Genomic DNA, 16,645 nt, shown 5'->3' with positions numbered 1-16,645 from the left:
TGCCTCATTTATAGAAAGTAGCCTACTTTGGATCAAATTTGATCTTACCCGTGTCGTACGTAGAAAACCATGTCAACATAGTGATTTATACAATTTCAACGTGAATCAATTTGACCGTGGAAACGATCGTACGCACATTACCTACTGGTTATGCAGAGTTATTACAGGCATGTGAGCCGCACTGCCTACTGTAATTCATGCAAGTGGCTTGTGTAGTGCACAATTATGGGCTGTCCCTTACCAAGTTCCCACCATTCTGCAGGCTGGGAAAGGGAGGAGGGGCCAAGCCTCCTGCCGGGATCCATCCCTCTGAGGGAGTGTCAAGCAGGGAACAGACAAAGCACATCTTCTAGGCCCACATGAGATTGACATGACAACAAATTTGAGCATGCTATACAGTACAAGCACATAATTGTAGTTATGGTTGTCTCATCACAGCTTAAATACCCTTAGAAAGTATGGCGTAATTAAAACGTATACAATGTATAGTCTATTATATCTGATGATCTACACATTGTTGCAACAATGATGCCTTGTAAATCAACATTATAATGTTTCACATCAGTGTGCCTTAGCATTGTGGATAGGCATGGGAAGCTCTCCCTAGTTTCTAATTCAGACCTCTTGAGGTTTCAACCATTTCAACAGTCTGTGGCGCCACCTACAGGCATTTCTGAATGTTTTTTCTTTTTTTCTATTCAGCTAAGCTATGAACATCTAACTGCATGTTTAACACAATCACACCTGAGAGAACATCAACATGGTAAAAACACATAACTACACATAATTAGATGATCACACAGTCCTTGCTTTTGAACACGTCCTAAAACCTAAGTTTGTTTATAAACCGTGTATCATACGAAACAGGACAGCAGCGATACAGTGAATCCAATTCACTAAGTATTTATAGTGGGGGGGCAATCTATGGGTAAATTGTTGTTTTCATTTCAAATGTGTGCTAAAGTTTGTTTTTCACTTCTAAGTTGAAGATAATAGTTACCCTCTTGGCTGTGGTCTGAGCTACCAGGGTAAAGAACCTTATTTCTTGAGTATGTGTGGCAGTGTTGAACCTGTAAAAAGAGTGGAGACAAATATGACAGCTCCTCAAGGATCGCATGCTACCAAACCTTTTAGTGTGTTGGTGGATTTGTCGTCAGAGTATGACTGACTTTGTAAGCAGTAATGAGCTTGGCTTTTCCATTTTCAAATCGGTGCAGTCAAGTATTGCAAATGTATTTGGGTGGTCTTCCTTGTATTTATCTGGCATGTTTGCAGTGATGATATCTCTATGGGGCCCTATTGCTTAAGAACCAAGCTTGTTATACATATAATCAACCCATGCTCCAAAAATTCTGCTAACATTAGGTGTGTCGATATCAAACTTGAAGGCAAGGTCTTTCAGGTCCCAGTTGTTGCGTAACTTCATGAGGACCATCAGTAACTGTTGATGCAGAGGAATTGCACATATGTGGCAGTTTGTCTTTCTGTATGTCAGAGGGATATTTGTTTGTGGGCATACACTATTGTTAGGGATCTCAAAAAAAGAACAGAAAATAATAATAATAACAATAATAACTTTTATTTGTAGTGCTTTTCCTGCAAATGTTGCAGCTCAAAGTGCTCCAACAGACAGGACAGATCATTGTACTGTCCATATGTAAAACCTGTACAATACACAAAGTAGTTGGGACTTTGCTTTCATTGACTGACTCAGAGGTTAAGTAATTATGTGGATTTTGGTTTTTCTCAAGATCTCTAATGCGCTTTTTTGAGAGCCTCAATTTCTTTGTTGAAAGATAGATTCTGTTCAGTCTCCAACAGGGTGTTGCTTTCATGGTCTCCACGTCTCTCCAAGAATTGGTTGTCCTTTTACAATTCTGTGAATAAAACACAAGATCGTGTTAGGTATGCTTTTTTTTGTTACCGTTTATGCTCACTGACCTTCTTTTACAGGTCCCTCTACTTGACCAGTCATCCCCACAAACTGCAGCAGCAGCAGCAGCATGTTGTGGAGATCGGAATATTCAATATCAAAATAACTCATTACAGTATCAGTCTGTGCTCCATTCACACTTATAATAAGAATACATTAGACTTATATACATCTTTTCTAGACACTCAAAGACGCTTTACAAGCTGAAAAGATTGAGTAGTAACATAAAAAGAAACAAAAAAAAGAAAAGAAAAGAAAGTATAGGGGTCTAATACATTTTTTGATTACTAAATCTAAATCTAAGTGTCTTTGTAGGACAATCTACTCTGTATACTGCAATTACACCTAGATTTCGGGCGGAGAAGCACCGAACGATGATGTGAATAAGTGTCCCACGGATCCTCCATCCTCAGGAGAGAGTGTCCCTGTCACGAAGACCAGCCTGCCTAGCTCTGGAGAGGAGGGGGCCACAACCTACTGCGTGGAGGAACACAAGAGACACACACTATTTTGTGGTACCCACGTCATCCAGACTCGCTTCTACACAAGGGAACTTGTCAAGGCTGTGGTGGTTAGGACTGGTAAGACTGTTGTGTTCTTTTACATTTTTCACTCTGTACAGTGTGTGTCCATCTGGACACTAGGGGGCAGCGGAGATTAACATTCAGGCACGCAGGTGCTTATTATTTCAATAGGACATTTCTATTTAAGTTGTGTGTTTTGTTATTCCTGTGCGGTAGCTTGAGTCTCGCCAGTGGTACGTTCTCTCATGGTCCACTAGGACGTGTTGTGATATATATACCTCTCTAATGGTTCATGTGGGGGGAGGCCTCTAACTGCATATCATCACAAAAGGAACCACAATTTTCAAGTGCTATTCAAGCTCTTATCTTCCCATATGTGTTGTCCCTCAGGCTTCTCTACAGAGAAGGGCCAGCTAGTGCGCTCCATCCTCTACCCAAAGCCCACTGACTTCAAGCTGTACAGAGATGCTTACCTCTTCCTGCTGTGCCTGGTGGCTGTGGCAGGGATCGGCTTCATCTATACTGTAGTCTTCAGTATCATAAACCAGGTACACCGTTCTGTGCTTGTCTGTACATCCATTTAAAGGGTTGATTGCATTTGTGTAGTGCCTTTTCATTGGGTGCTTAGTCATGCAGCTTGCCATTTAGAGTAAATGTCTAGTTCCTTCCCCTTTAAACTCTTGGGTTTGTTGAGCACTTTTCTTTCGTTCATTCTTAGGTTCCAGCGAAAACCATCATCATTGAGTCTCTGGACATCATCACCATCATGGTGCCCCCGGCTCTACCTGCAGCCATGACAGCGGGCATCGTCTATGCCCAGCGCAGGCTGAAACGGATGGGCATCTTCTGCATCAGCCCCTAGAGGATCAACGTGTGTGGGCAGCTCAACCTAGTCTGTTTTGATAAGGTGACCCCCATAGTGCCCCCCCCCCCCCCCCCGTGCCCAAAGCACATCAGAAAACATTATGCCAAGTGTCAGGCTGTTTCAATTGCTAGGACATACTGGGTTCCATCGTATCATTTGTAATTGAGGAGTAGTCTAGTTACTGGTGTCGCTTTCCTACATAGACTGGTACTCTCACTGAAGATGGCTTGGATCTTTGGGGTATCCAGAGAGTTGAAAATGGCAGGTGAGAAGGACATGCAGTGTCCATGTTTTTGCATTTGTAAATGTTTGTCTGCAAGGGGAGTTTTTTTCTGGGCATGGGAGACTACAGCAAAAAGCAAACCATAATTTGGGTTTATTTACTTTAGCGGAGCCTACACTAGCATTAGCATCACTGGGTTAAAAAGGGAAAAATGACTCAAGTGTGATTCTGTATTCTTGTGATTTTTTAATTTAGGTGACCTATCCTTAAGTCACACTCAGTATCACTCAACCTTTCTTTTCCCCCTTCCTTCAGTTTCTTCCCTTCAGAGAATGACCCTGAGAAAGAGAGCCTGGTCAAGTCTAGGTTTGTAGCTTGCATGGCAACTTGCCACGAACTGACTAAGATTGAGGGAGAACTTTCCGGAGACCCACTGGACCCCAAGATGTTCAATGCTACCGGCTGGGTTAGTCTGTCTCAATGCCATTTCTGTTCTTTTATGGATCTTATACTTATACTATAGTCACATGCCTATAAACCTTAATACAAGAATGACATCCAACATCCAAACTTTCACACTACCAAGTATGAACTGATGTATTGGCCATGCATACTAAGGTAAAGTGCTAGTGTGGGTATTGACACATAAATGTCATTCCCCTCCATTTGTCTGTATACCATACATCTTTTGTGCACAGGAACGCTACGTTGTTGTTGCTTTGTGACAGCACCAAGCCAGCACCTAGTTGCCTAAAACATAAGCAGACAGGTACCCAGGCTAACTCCATCAGGTCAAAAAGGGGCGGTTGGTTCTCGATGGAGAGTTGAGACCTGACATGTTATTGACATGTTACTCAACACCAATAATTGTGATGTATAGATCCTGGAGGAGCCCACAGAGGAGGAAAAAGTTCTCCACAATCCCATAATGCCCACTGTTGTGCGGCCACCCAAGCAAATTCTCCCTGAGATCCACCAGAGTGTCAATCACCTAGCCCAGAACATGGTATACTATGGACATACTCTTATACCTCTTAAACCTCCAAATATATGTGTGCCTAACTCATTACATAGTCTGAACTGAGTATACAATATTCATATACCGAGGAGGTTTTAAATGCAAACCTTCTATTTCCTTTCCAGGAGCTATTCGAGTTGTCGGTAAGTAGTCTGGGGCTTTTTCCTCCTGTATCTTTTTTAGATGTATAGAGACAGAAGGAGAGTGAGCCTTTTACACATGTTTCTTTATGGTTATAATTCATCTTGAAGACAACATGCCTGGTTAGAACCTGGTTAGATTTGTGATTACCTCAAGAAATGAAGGAAGAATGCATTTGAAGGAATTGAGACTTGGACTGACAGATGGACCTGTTGGTTGACTTAGTGGTTCCCATCTTGTCTTCCTGTCTTTCCTCCAACAGTCCTATGAGATTGGGATAGTTCGCCAGTTCCCGTTCTCCTCGGTGCTCCAGAGGATGAGTGTGGTGGTCAGGAGGCTCGGGGAGAAACACATGGACTCCTACCTCAAGGGGGCGCCAGAGGTTGTGTCCAGCCTCTGCAGAGAGGAGACAGGTCAGCCATCTACTAAACCCCTGAATAGAGGTTGAAACGGGCCTAAAATTTCAAGCCCAATCTGTGGATGTGACACCCTAGCCCAACAGAGGAGAAAACTGCTCACTGGGAAGAGTGAAGAGAGAGAGACTGCTTGAATACTCACCTTAGTTACTTACTATCAAGAACTGTATTTACTGCACCTGACGTTTTCTGGAAATATCGAAGGTTTTTCATTGATGCCAATAGTTCTCTATATAAAAAAAGGCTTCACACTTTCAATTGATCTTATACTCTTTGCAGGTGCTGGCATGCCAGAGAGCATGACAGGGGAGAGGCAGATTAGGGAATTGGAAATGTTTATACAATTTTAACGCTACCTGGAAACACAATTTACTAGGACTGATAGAAATAGCGAGAGAATGTAAAAAGGTGCTCAATTACCAAACTAAATGATACTCATTATTTCTGCAGGCAATGTATTACAGTGCCCTGTGTAAACAATGGGACAGTAAAGCATTTTATTTTTCATTAAAAAAAACAACAACCTAATTTTAATATTTGTTCTATTTATTATGAAGTTAAAGTAGAGACTCAACTTTTATTTTAGGGTATTTGTGTACAATTATTAATTATAATTATACTATATGTAACTATATTATAACATGTCTGGATATAAGATTGGGCAGGTGTAAGGAATATAGTTGTATTGCATTGCATTATGCAGACTGATGGAATTTTTTGTCATGTTTTTGCTTAAACCTATTCCATCCTCTCAGATCTACCCAAGTGCCCTTACAGTGTTGATTTATTCTGCTCCATCTCTCTCTCCCCTGTAGTACCAGAGAGTTTCCCAGAGACACTGGAGGCGTACACCAGGCAAGGGTTCAGAGTGATCGCCCTGGCACATCGCCAGCTAGAGGCCAAGCTCTCCTGGTACAAAGTTCAGAACCTCAACAGGTACAGTACATATATATAAATATATAATCATATATACTATTTAGCTGACACTTTTATCCAAAGCGACTTACATTGCAGTAAGTGCATACATGTGTCAGTATATTGTATATGGTCCCAGCGTGTATCAAACCCACAACCTAAGTGTTGAGCGGGAATCAAACCCACATCCTAAGCGTTGTTAGCGCCATGCTCTACCAACTTAGGGATAAACTCACTGGCTGCGTCAACCTCGCCTTACCTCAGCAGCACGTGTGAGTTTCATTTAGGCGCCCATGTTAACGGTATAGAGCCGCCACATAGCCCGAGTGAGAGGCGCTCTCACGCCCGCCTGATGCTGGCTCCTGCGACTCGCTCGCTACTGAGTCAATAAGGGAACAGGTTTCCAAGAGGAATCTTATCCTTTCGAGGCATTCTTGATTTTGCAATTATAATATTTATTATAATATTATATTATACACTCAAATTAAAACAGTATTTAGAATATCTATGAGCCAGGAGAGACTGAAATCCATGGCTCAGATTTGTCTTGTGAGAATATGCATGTTTTTTGGTCCTGACATAAATCAATTCTCTTTCTTATGCCCTCCAGGGCTGTAATTGAGACCAATATGGAGTTCCTAGGACTCATAATCATGCAAAACAAGCTCAAAGAAGAGACTGCTGGGGTTTTAGCAGACTTACGACGTGCTAACATTTGCACTGTGATGGTTACAGGTAAGGCAACCTCATTCATAACAATACAAATGTTATCAGATAACAGGTTACAGATAACGTGCAGCTGTTGTTAATCTTGGAGATTTGTAAATGATCTAGCTACTTACGGCTAACTCACCCCTACTACATCTATACTGATATCAATGTAAGTGTAGCATCTTGTTTCCTCCATCTCTCTCTCTCTCTCTCCCTCTGTGTCTCTCCTCTCTGTCTCTCTCTCTGTCTCTCTCTCTCTCTCTCTCACTCTCCCTGTCTGTGTGTGGTATCTCTCTCTCTCTCTCTCTCTCTCTCTCTCCCTGTCTGTGTGTGTGTCTCTCTCTCTCCCTCTCCCTCCCTCTCTCTCTCTCTCCCTCTCTCTCCCTCCCTCTCTCTCTCCCTGTCTGTGTGTGTGTCTCTCTCTCTCCCTCCCTCTCTCTCTCTCTCTCTCTCTCTCCCTCTCTCTCTCTCCCCCTCTCTCTCTCTCCCTCTCTCTCTCTCTCTCTCTCTCTCTCTCTCTCTCTCTCTCTCTCTCTCTCTCTCTCTCTCTGTAGGTGACAATATGCTGACAGCCATATCAGTAGCCAGAAACTGTGGGATGATAACCCCTCATGAGAGGGTCATCATTGCAGATGCCTTGCCTCCTAAAGAAACCCAGCCTGCCCAGATCAACTGGCATTACACAGAGAATGCCACTCAGCTGAACAAGGACAACCACACGGTGTGGGGAGAAGAGCAGTCTAGGACATCTGGATCATATTTGAGTTGTGCTTGATTTAGCTTGGAGTTTCATTTTTGGAACTTTTCTATTGGTTGCATTGTACTAATCAAAACTAAATCAAAGGTTGCTCAAGTCTTTGAAAGTATCTACAGTAACATACGATTTGTATGTATTTGAATTGACCCAGGTCTGGAGGATATGGACTAGATTTACTAGACACAGAGTATAAACACACATTTCTTGTTAAGCAGGTCTCCCTCGCAAAGGGATTTAATCTCAAATGACTTCTTGGTTAGGTAAATGGTGATAGAAAAACATGTGTGTAGTGATGTTACACAGTCTCACTTTCCTTTTGGTATTAAGGTGAATGACCTGTAATGGACGTTCACGTCCTCCCTTTTCTATGTTGTTCCCAAGTCAGTGCAGATCAGCCTTGAGGATGTGGCCTATGATGAGGAGCATCCCAAGCAGCAGGACCAGCGCTATCACTTTGCCATGAGTGGCAGGTCCTTCGCCGTAATTACAGAGCACTTCCCCGACCTGGTCCAAAAGGTCAGAACTTAATTATACTTGCTTCTTTTGACTAACAGGAAATTCGGATAATAGGAAACACACATTTTTTGTTTTCATTGAGTTGTGTTCCCTATAGAAAATGATAGAAGAGCAAACAGTACTGATGTAATATTGTGGAAGTGGTGCATTACATGTAACTGTTTAGAAATGTCATTTAATTTCATTTATTATTATACAGGAAAAGTAAAAGTAACATTGCAGATGTTAAAATGTGTTACCTTTAGACTGGCCTGACTCAGTTAAAACTGGTTTGCAGCAGGTTCCTCTTCTGCAACATACAAGACAGAATCACATAAATAATACAAAAGGTACAATCGGGAACAATCACATGACATTGTGGTGGGTGTGTGCTTTTGGTGCCGCTGTAGCTGGTGCTGTGTGCCACCGTGTTTGCCCGCATGGCTCCTGATCAGAAAACCCAGCTGGTGGAGGTCCTGCCGAGTGTCGAGTGAGTATTCTCTTCCATCACTGAACTGCAGTATCAATATTATATATACTGGCACATTTCCATTGGCCAGTGAACACATTCTGTTGGTAGGCATTTCTTGTTTCGTTTCTGCAGCTACACTGTGGGGATGTGTGGAGATGGAGCTAATGACTGTGGTGTAAGTATGATGTTGTCTGATCTACTGTATGTTAGGGTTAGATTTGTTGAAGATTTGTTTCCCCATGAGTTTACTGGGAACACAATCAGTGACATGCACCCCCCCCCCTCTCTCTGTCATCTCCAGGCCCTGAAGAGGGCTCACATTGGGATCTCCTTGTCAGAACTGGAGGCCTCTGTAGCCTCCCCCTTCACCTCCTCCATCTCCAACATCTCCTGTGTACCCAACCTCATTAGGTACTGTAGTATAATATCACTTAACACCATAGGCCTCGCCATCTAGAATGAACATAATGAATGTATTTTAAGAGAGAGCTTGAGTGCTCTCATTGGCAGGATATGTGGCTAAGGAGGTGTGTACAGTGTGGCTATGCCATTTAATATAGAGAACAAGACAAGACTTGGCAAATAAAGTGTATAACAAAAAGGTTTGGACAACCGGGAACAAGTTGCCAACCAATCAAAATGTTTTTATTATTATTATTATTTTAAAAACTTTTATTCAGAAAAGTTAGGTAATTAGGTAGTAGTGGGGATTACTCACCGAATCCATTGTATTGCAATACTTTGGCTTGACTAGCGAGTCCGTCATTGATTTTCAAAAACGTTGACATTTATTTATATTTTTCAGAATAAACGGTCTGGATGTATATGTGTCTCTCCTCAGGGAGGGCCGTGCTGCTCTCATCACCTCCTCCTCCGTGTTCAAGTTCATGGCCTTGTACAGTATCATCCAGTACCTCAGTGTGACCCTCCTCTACTCTGTAAGTACTGCACCCAGATCAGTCAATACTTCTGTAGTAAACTTGCAGACCTCATCACTGCTGATTTGAGATCAGATGACCTTTAAAACATCTTGGGTTGTGGTTATCCTGTCTCCTTCTGTCCTAGATCCTCAGCAACCTTGGAGACTTCCAGTTCCTCTTCATTGACGTTGCCATCATTCTGATCGCCTTTACAAGTGAATCGTTGTCTTCTTGTTCTTGTGTTTGTTGTTGTTGTTGTTGTTGTTGTTGTTGTCGTCGTCCTCCTCCTCCTCCTCCTCCCCCTCCTCCTCCTTCTTCTTCTTCTTCTTCTTCTTTATTAGCTTCTTTATTAGCACATAATACCACCATCAACTGAACATATACCGTATGTGCAATCAATAGATCTCTCAAATACCATGATTATATCCTACCACAGTCTACACATCACATCATACAGTGTTTTTCCTGATTCGGGTAGGCTACTGTACACGTGTCAAGAAAACATTCATGATTGGTCATAAAAAGTGCCTCTCACAATGTGCCTCGATAAAAAATCCACTCTGACAACATTGCACTGTTATAATCAAAATACCAAAAATATATTATACAATTCCCATGTATTTTCTCCAATCCCACCCCTGATTATTGCCTGTGCATGTCCCCCCCCCAGTGAGTCTGAACCCCGCGGGGAAAGAGCTGGTGGCTCAGCGGCCCCCGTCCAGTCTGATCTCAGGACCTCTGCTGTTCTCAGTGCTGACCCAGATCCTCACCTGCCTGGCCTTCCAGGTGCTGGCCTTTCTCTGGGTCAGAGAACAGAGCTGCTACGAGAAGTGGACGGCCCACTCTGAGGGAGTACTGCTGCCTCTGCAAGAGGCCAAATGCACAGAGGAAGTTGTTTGGGATGGGAGGAATTTGATTGATTTTGTCTGCAAAAATTGGAATGGGGGAATGGAGAAAGGAACCCGAAATAATTGACACCTTAGGACTCTTTTTTCACTCTCAATTTTTCCTGTAAGAAAACCAAAAACGTGCCTCTCTTTAACAGTGCTTAAACCTCTCTTCAACAGTGCTTGTAATATTTCCACTGGCAGTATCTCCCACGGTCTCAATCTAACATCCCACAACGACCACAAAAATATAAAAAACTATGAGAACACCACTCTCTTCTATGTGTCATCCTTCCAATACCTGTCGGTAGCCATTATCTTCTCCAAGGGCAAGCCTTTCAGACAGCCAACATACAAAAACTGTGAGTTGTAAAACTGTGAATTGTATACAGTGCCTATAGAAAGTCATCATACCCCTTCACTTTTTCCACATTTTGTTGTGTTATAGACTCATTTTAAAATTGATTATATAAAAGAAAATGTCATCAAAATGTCATCAATCCACACACAACATAACAAATTGAGCAAATGGAGAGGAACAACACTGCTCAGGAATGCGACCCTGAGGCCTGGGGAGACTTACACAAATCTTGAACAAGTTGGATGGTGGAGAGGAAAAAGCACAGTCGATGGGACAACATCATCTCAGTCACTCTACAAAATTGATCTATAACCAAGTGGCCAAAGATAATCTCTTAATGGCAAAATAATATAATTATTTTTTATCCATAATTGTGTTTGCAACAATGAATTCAAGTGATACAGCAAATAAAGTGGCTGGAAATGTGTTTATTTGTGTTTACTATAAAGAATTAAGTTTAGTGCAAATAGAGCACATCTTCACCATCTCTCGTGTGAAGAATAGTGGTAGCTGCAGGGTAGTTATGGGTATATTTGTCACTGGCATGGACTGAGTTTGTCAGTATCAAGAGAAAATTATAAGAGAGAGACCCTATAAAAACAAAGATATTGATTCCAAAATTACATAAACTATTATCCTTGCATGAAGATGAACTCAGTTCAACTTATTGCGTGATTTGTTGATGACATTTGAGCATTTTAGCTAATTTTCAGAGTGGGTATGAGTACTTATCCAATGAGGTATTTCTGTGTTTCAATTTTAATAACATCTTTCTAAAAGCTTGTTTTCACTTTGTCATTATTGGGTATTGTGTGTGTATTGATGACAATTTTTCTTTTATTTAATCAATTTTAAATTGAGTCTATAACACAACAAAATGTGGAAAAAGTGAAGGGGTGTGATGACTTTCTGTAGGCATTGTATGAATCCCCACACAGCAACTACATGTACATTTGAGAGCCCATTGTGTTGTAGGAGTACAGTAGTAACTATGGATTCTAAGAGTCACAGTGGTCGATGATATGTACCGTAGATAGATATGTAGCCTAATACAGAAGTGTAATTATACACAAGTTAGCATAATATTGTTGCATTAGAAGTAATGAAGTAGAGGGACCCTGTCAGCATGCCACAAATGTATCATTTGGGCAAACCACCACTGATTCATCAGTTACTTCAGTTAAATCACCAAGCGTGGAAGCAGAATGACTGGATGTCATTTTGTTCTCTATCATGTGTCACTAGGGCCGTTTATGCTGTCCTGTCTGGGCCTATACCTCTTTCTCTTCCTCATCGTGCTGTATCCTGTGCCTGCGATTGACCGCTTCCTTGAGGTGAGTGATACACAGAACAACCACCATTGCTCCACACGATTCGATGATTTCCCTACCTGTGATGAGTTTGTTCTGAAGCCGTCTATCTAGCGAGCTAACTCCATCCCACTGCACTTTCTCCCCTCAGATTGTGTGTGTTCCCCATGAATGGCGCATCACAGTGGTCATCATCGTCATGGTGAATGCAGCTGTGTCTGTCCTACTGGAGGTATGTGACAGGGCCTTGTGAGGAAGTAATAGTGAAGCAATTTGTATTTTCTCTCATTTCCTTTTGGCTTTGAATTAGAAACGATTACTATGATTTTAAAAATAGCATACATGTTGCTTTCACTATTCTGAAATTAGAACACTTTTTATATATAGTCCCACTATTTCAGGGCACCAAAAATAATGGGACAGATTCATGTAATGTCCAAATTAAGCACTCATGTTTAGTAAGTAAGTAAGTAAGTAAGTAAGTAATGTTTATTTATATAGCATATTAATAAAAACAAGGTGCAATACAAAATACAAGTGCAGAAATAAAAGTACAAAAAGTGCAGTGTCGGGAGGCAGGCTCACCTCAGGTCAAAGGCCAGGGAGAAAAGGTGTGTTTTTGCTCATTTTTTAAAAAGCCTCGATGCTCTGGGTGGATCTGACGTGGTTTAGTATTTGGTCCTTCTTGGCTTTTTTGCGGGGGTTCTTAATTATGGTGAGCAAGAGATTGCTGAGCAGTGGGTTTCTTTTTATTGAAGTTCCAAATCATGTTTTGTTTTGACTATGTTTCTGATAGCTTTCTTTTTAACGGTTTCTTTGAATTTGATTGAGAACTCTTTGATCCTTATGTTGGCAGACATTAATAGCAGACTCCAAAGGCAAATACAAAGCCTAACATCATTGTGTGTCATGGAATACACCTGACTAACCAGAAACCCCTGTCAAGCCAATAGTCCCATTCCTTTTGGTGCCCTGAATAGGGGGACTATATACAAATAGTGTCATTTCTAAATGGTGAAACCAATATGTACAGTACACAAATACCATCAAATAAAAGCTGATAATCTTTACTTATATTAAAATTAGTATTGATTTTAAATTTGGAGTATAAACCCAAAAGAAGGAAAACAATGCTTCACTGTCCCATTACCTTTGCAATGCACTGTAGGTGTGTAACCTTGGAATCTGCACTTTCAAGCAATTTGCTGACAGATCTCCTAGATTCAGCTTGCTGATAATGATGCATGTAGAAATATGTGATTAGGTTACACCAACCAAATCAATTGACACAACTGACAATGACAATTAATCAATGAAGCAATCACATTGAATCAAAACCCATCCATTGATGAATATGTTGTTACTGTGCACTCTTGAGTGCAACCGACTTGAAGTTCATTGTCTTTGCTCATAACCTGATCAACCCATATTACTATATGATCAGCAGCCAACTTGTTTTCCTCCTGCACAATGAAACCTCCCGTAGACTTTGGTCCTTGACATCATCTTATGGAGGTTGGTGTTCAGCCGAGACAAGCAGCAGGGCAGCCATGACATGGCCTCCGCTGCTCACACACCTCAGGTTGGGAATATTTACCCCTTTCTGTCCTTTTGTGGTTAGCTTCTTTCATTTCCTGGTCTGCCTCCCCTCCCACAATGCATGCAGTTCAGCTGGTTTTATTTCACATTTGTTTTAGTTTTTTGATGATTCTGAAATGAAGTAAAAGGTAAAGCAAGTGATGCTTACAGTGGTTCACAGCTCATCCATCGCTGCTAAAGCATTCAAAGTCATTGATCACCTACGCCTAAATGATTGGAATAGATCTTTGCCAGGAATCCATCAATTATCATAAACCCATTTCAATTGCAACAAATATGACATTCAGAAGCAATTGAAAAAAACAACCATTAACGGCGTGTATGTTTTCTCTTCAATGTATGCGTGTGTGTGTGCTGTTCCCAGTCGGCCAACGATCGCTGGGGCTCGGCGTTCCTCTCTTGGCTCTTCTGTCAGAGGTGGAGGAGGAACACCCCACGGGCGCGTTTTGTACACCTGGCCCAGGAGCTGCAGGAGGACCCCGACTGGCCCCCCAGACCCACCACCATCACCTACGCCAGCCTTACCCCCCACCACCACCACCACGCCGCGGTCATGTGACAAGAAGAAGACCACACCCCAGGGCCTCTCTAAGCACATGCTCATGATGGCCTCGTCACATCCACTACCCAGTCTGCTGTGAACCTTGTGAACTACTGTACGGATTATTGGACCCAACCGCCCCAAGCCCAATGTGCCAAACCAACCACCTCACAGGACTAAAACATTAACCATGACTTGCAATTCAACACCAGCATGAATACTTGACAAGTCTGTCTCCTGGACCAAAACTGCACTGTAACAATGGAATCACATAGAACCCCCCAGCACCACTGAGACCTGTCCCTATGTGGGCTGGCCACTCACTCTACGTTTTGCTGTCTGAGCCATAGTGAACAGAGTCAGAGAAGATAGTGCCATTACCTAGTGGGCAATGTAGAGGGCTTCCACTCATGACTGGTTGATCCCTTTATATTCATCTTGACAAAGACTAAGAACAATGAAATCTTCCACTAACAGTTTCTCGCCTGTCTTGATTGCTGCTGTAACGTGTGCCAATGTCAAGAGAGAAAGGGTGTGTTACTGTAACAGGACCTTATTGAGAAATAGAGAAACAAATCTCTTATTAAAGGATCTTAGCTCAATGCTGTTTGTACTTGAGTATTGACTCAACCCTAATTACCTAAATTTTAGCCTGATATTGAACCAGAACATAGCTATGTTTGAGTTGTAACTGTATTTAATGGATTTAATGGCTCCACTGCAGATCTGCCTAAATGACACCCCATGGCAGGAATATGAGCATGAGGACCTGGAACAGTACACGTCGTCGGTTCTGAACCACATAGTGAACTGCACCAACTCAGTCACCGTGGACAAACGGGTCCGGGTCTACCCCAACACGAAGCCATGGATGACTGGGAAGGTCCAAAAACCGATCAACGAGAGGGACAACGCCTTCTTCGCAGGGAAGAGCACACCGCTGTACAGCTCCACCAGGGCTAACCTAAAGCGCGGAATCAAAGCGGCCAAGGCAGAGCACAGAGAGAAGATTGAGGAATGCCTCCTGAGCAACGACTCCAGGTGGATGTGGCAGGGGGTTCAGCAGATGACAAACTTCAGAGCCAACAGGCTCACAGCCGCAGAGGACGACCCCCTGCTGGCGAGAAAGCTGAACACCTTCTACGCCCGGTTCGACGAGGGGCGAACGGAGGTAACCACAACACAAACACCACTCTCTCCAGCTCTCAGCAGCCTCACCCTCACAGAGCATGAAGTGAGACGCGTACTGAAGGCGGTGGACCCCAGGAAAGCCTCGGGGCCGGATGGCGTCCTGGGACGGGTGCTGAGGGACTGCGCCGACCAGCTGGCCGGGGTTTTCACCAACATCTTCAACCAGTCCCTGTCCCAGGCCACCATCCCACCCTGCCTGAAAACCTCAACTATCATCCCAGTCCCGAAGAAAAGCACGGTGAGCTGCCTAAACGACTACCGCCCGGTGGCACTCACACCAATCATCATGAAGTGCTTCGAGAAACTAGTCCGGGCCCACATACTCACACGCCTCCCGCCCAACCTGGATCCATACCAGTTCGCCTACAGAGCCCACAGGTCCACAGAGGACGCCATCGCGACGACTCTCCACGCCACTCTATCCCACCTGGAGAGGGGAAACAGCTACGCGAGACTGCTCTTCGTGGACTTCAGCTCCGCCTTCAACACCATCCTTCCAGACAGGCTAGTGACCAAACTACTAGACCTGGGTCTATCACACTCTATATGTGCGTGGATCAAGGACTTCCTGACCGACCGCCCCCAGAGGGTGCGGGTGGGCCCCCACACCTCCACAGCCCTCAGACTCAGCACTGGGTCCCCCCAGGGCTGCGTGCTAAGCCCCATCCTCTACAACCTCTACACCTACGACTTCACCCCCGTCCACCCCAGCAACTCCATCGTAAAGTTTGCAGACGACACCACCGTGGTGGGATGCATCTCGGGGGGGGACGAGGTGGAGTACAGGGATGAGGTAGAGCAACTGAGCAAGCTGTGCAAGGTTAACAACCTGCTGCTGAACAAGTCAAAGACCCAGGAAATCATCGTAGACTTCAGGAGGAAAAAGTCTGAGATCCAGCCCCTGCTCATCGACGGAGAGAGCGTAGAGAGTCTCAACCCTCCGATTCCTGGGGATGCACATGCGGGATGACCTGACCTGGAAGGACAACACAAAAGACACCATCAAGAGGGCACAACAGCGGCTATACACCCTGAGAGTCCTCAGGAAGGAACACAGCAAGCAGGAGATACTGGTGACCTTCTACCGCGGCGCAGTGGAGGGCATCCTCACCTACGGCATCTGCAACTGGTTCTCCAGCTGCACAACAGCGGAGAGAAATGCGCTACAGAGAGTCGTGAGAACAGCACAGCAGATCACCGGCGCCCCCTCCCCTCTCTGGAAGAGCTGTACAACACACGCTGTCTCAGGAAGGCCTCCAAGATCTCCAGGGACCCGACCCACCCTGGGTACGTACACTTTACCAGGCTGCCCTCGAAAACGCGGTTCAGGACCCTGGCCGCAAGGACAAACAGACTGAAGAACAGC

The 16,645-nt window shown here is 43.7% G+C and overlaps 1 pseudogene across 1 annotated transcript in view; it reads left to right on the top strand.

Annotated features, from left to right (window-relative positions):
* Positions 1-14,106, top strand: part of LOC308164502 (polyamine-transporting ATPase 13A3-like) — a 121,281-nt pseudogene extending 107,175 nt beyond the window's left edge. Inside the window, exons 10-32 of the transcript in view lie at positions 2,347-2,514; positions 2,848-3,005; positions 3,176-3,364; positions 3,526-3,587; positions 3,861-4,011; positions 4,426-4,551; positions 4,689-4,706; positions 4,967-5,117; positions 5,936-6,056; positions 6,646-6,770; positions 7,301-7,467; positions 7,885-8,019; positions 8,409-8,488; positions 8,603-8,645; positions 8,772-8,881; positions 9,312-9,408; positions 9,536-9,605; positions 10,061-10,242; positions 10,458-10,639; positions 11,884-11,972; positions 12,100-12,180; positions 13,435-13,530; positions 13,912-14,106. The product of the transcript in view is annotated as a polyamine-transporting ATPase 13A3-like (transcript). The remainder of the gene's footprint in view (positions 1-2,346; positions 2,515-2,847; positions 3,006-3,175; positions 3,365-3,525; positions 3,588-3,860; positions 4,012-4,425; positions 4,552-4,688; positions 4,707-4,966; positions 5,118-5,935; positions 6,057-6,645; positions 6,771-7,300; positions 7,468-7,884; positions 8,020-8,408; positions 8,489-8,602; positions 8,646-8,771; positions 8,882-9,311; positions 9,409-9,535; positions 9,606-10,060; positions 10,243-10,457; positions 10,640-11,883; positions 11,973-12,099; positions 12,181-13,434; positions 13,531-13,911) is intronic.
* Positions 14,107-16,645: the final 2,539 nt, after the last annotated feature.

Source organism: Nansenia antarctica, assembly GCF_963989245.1.
Source record: "Nansenia antarctica genome assembly, chromosome: 8".
Lineage (NCBI taxonomy): Eukaryota > Metazoa > Chordata > Actinopteri > Argentiniformes > Microstomatidae > Nansenia > Nansenia antarctica.
This window is presented reverse-complemented; position numbering and strand designations above follow the sequence as displayed.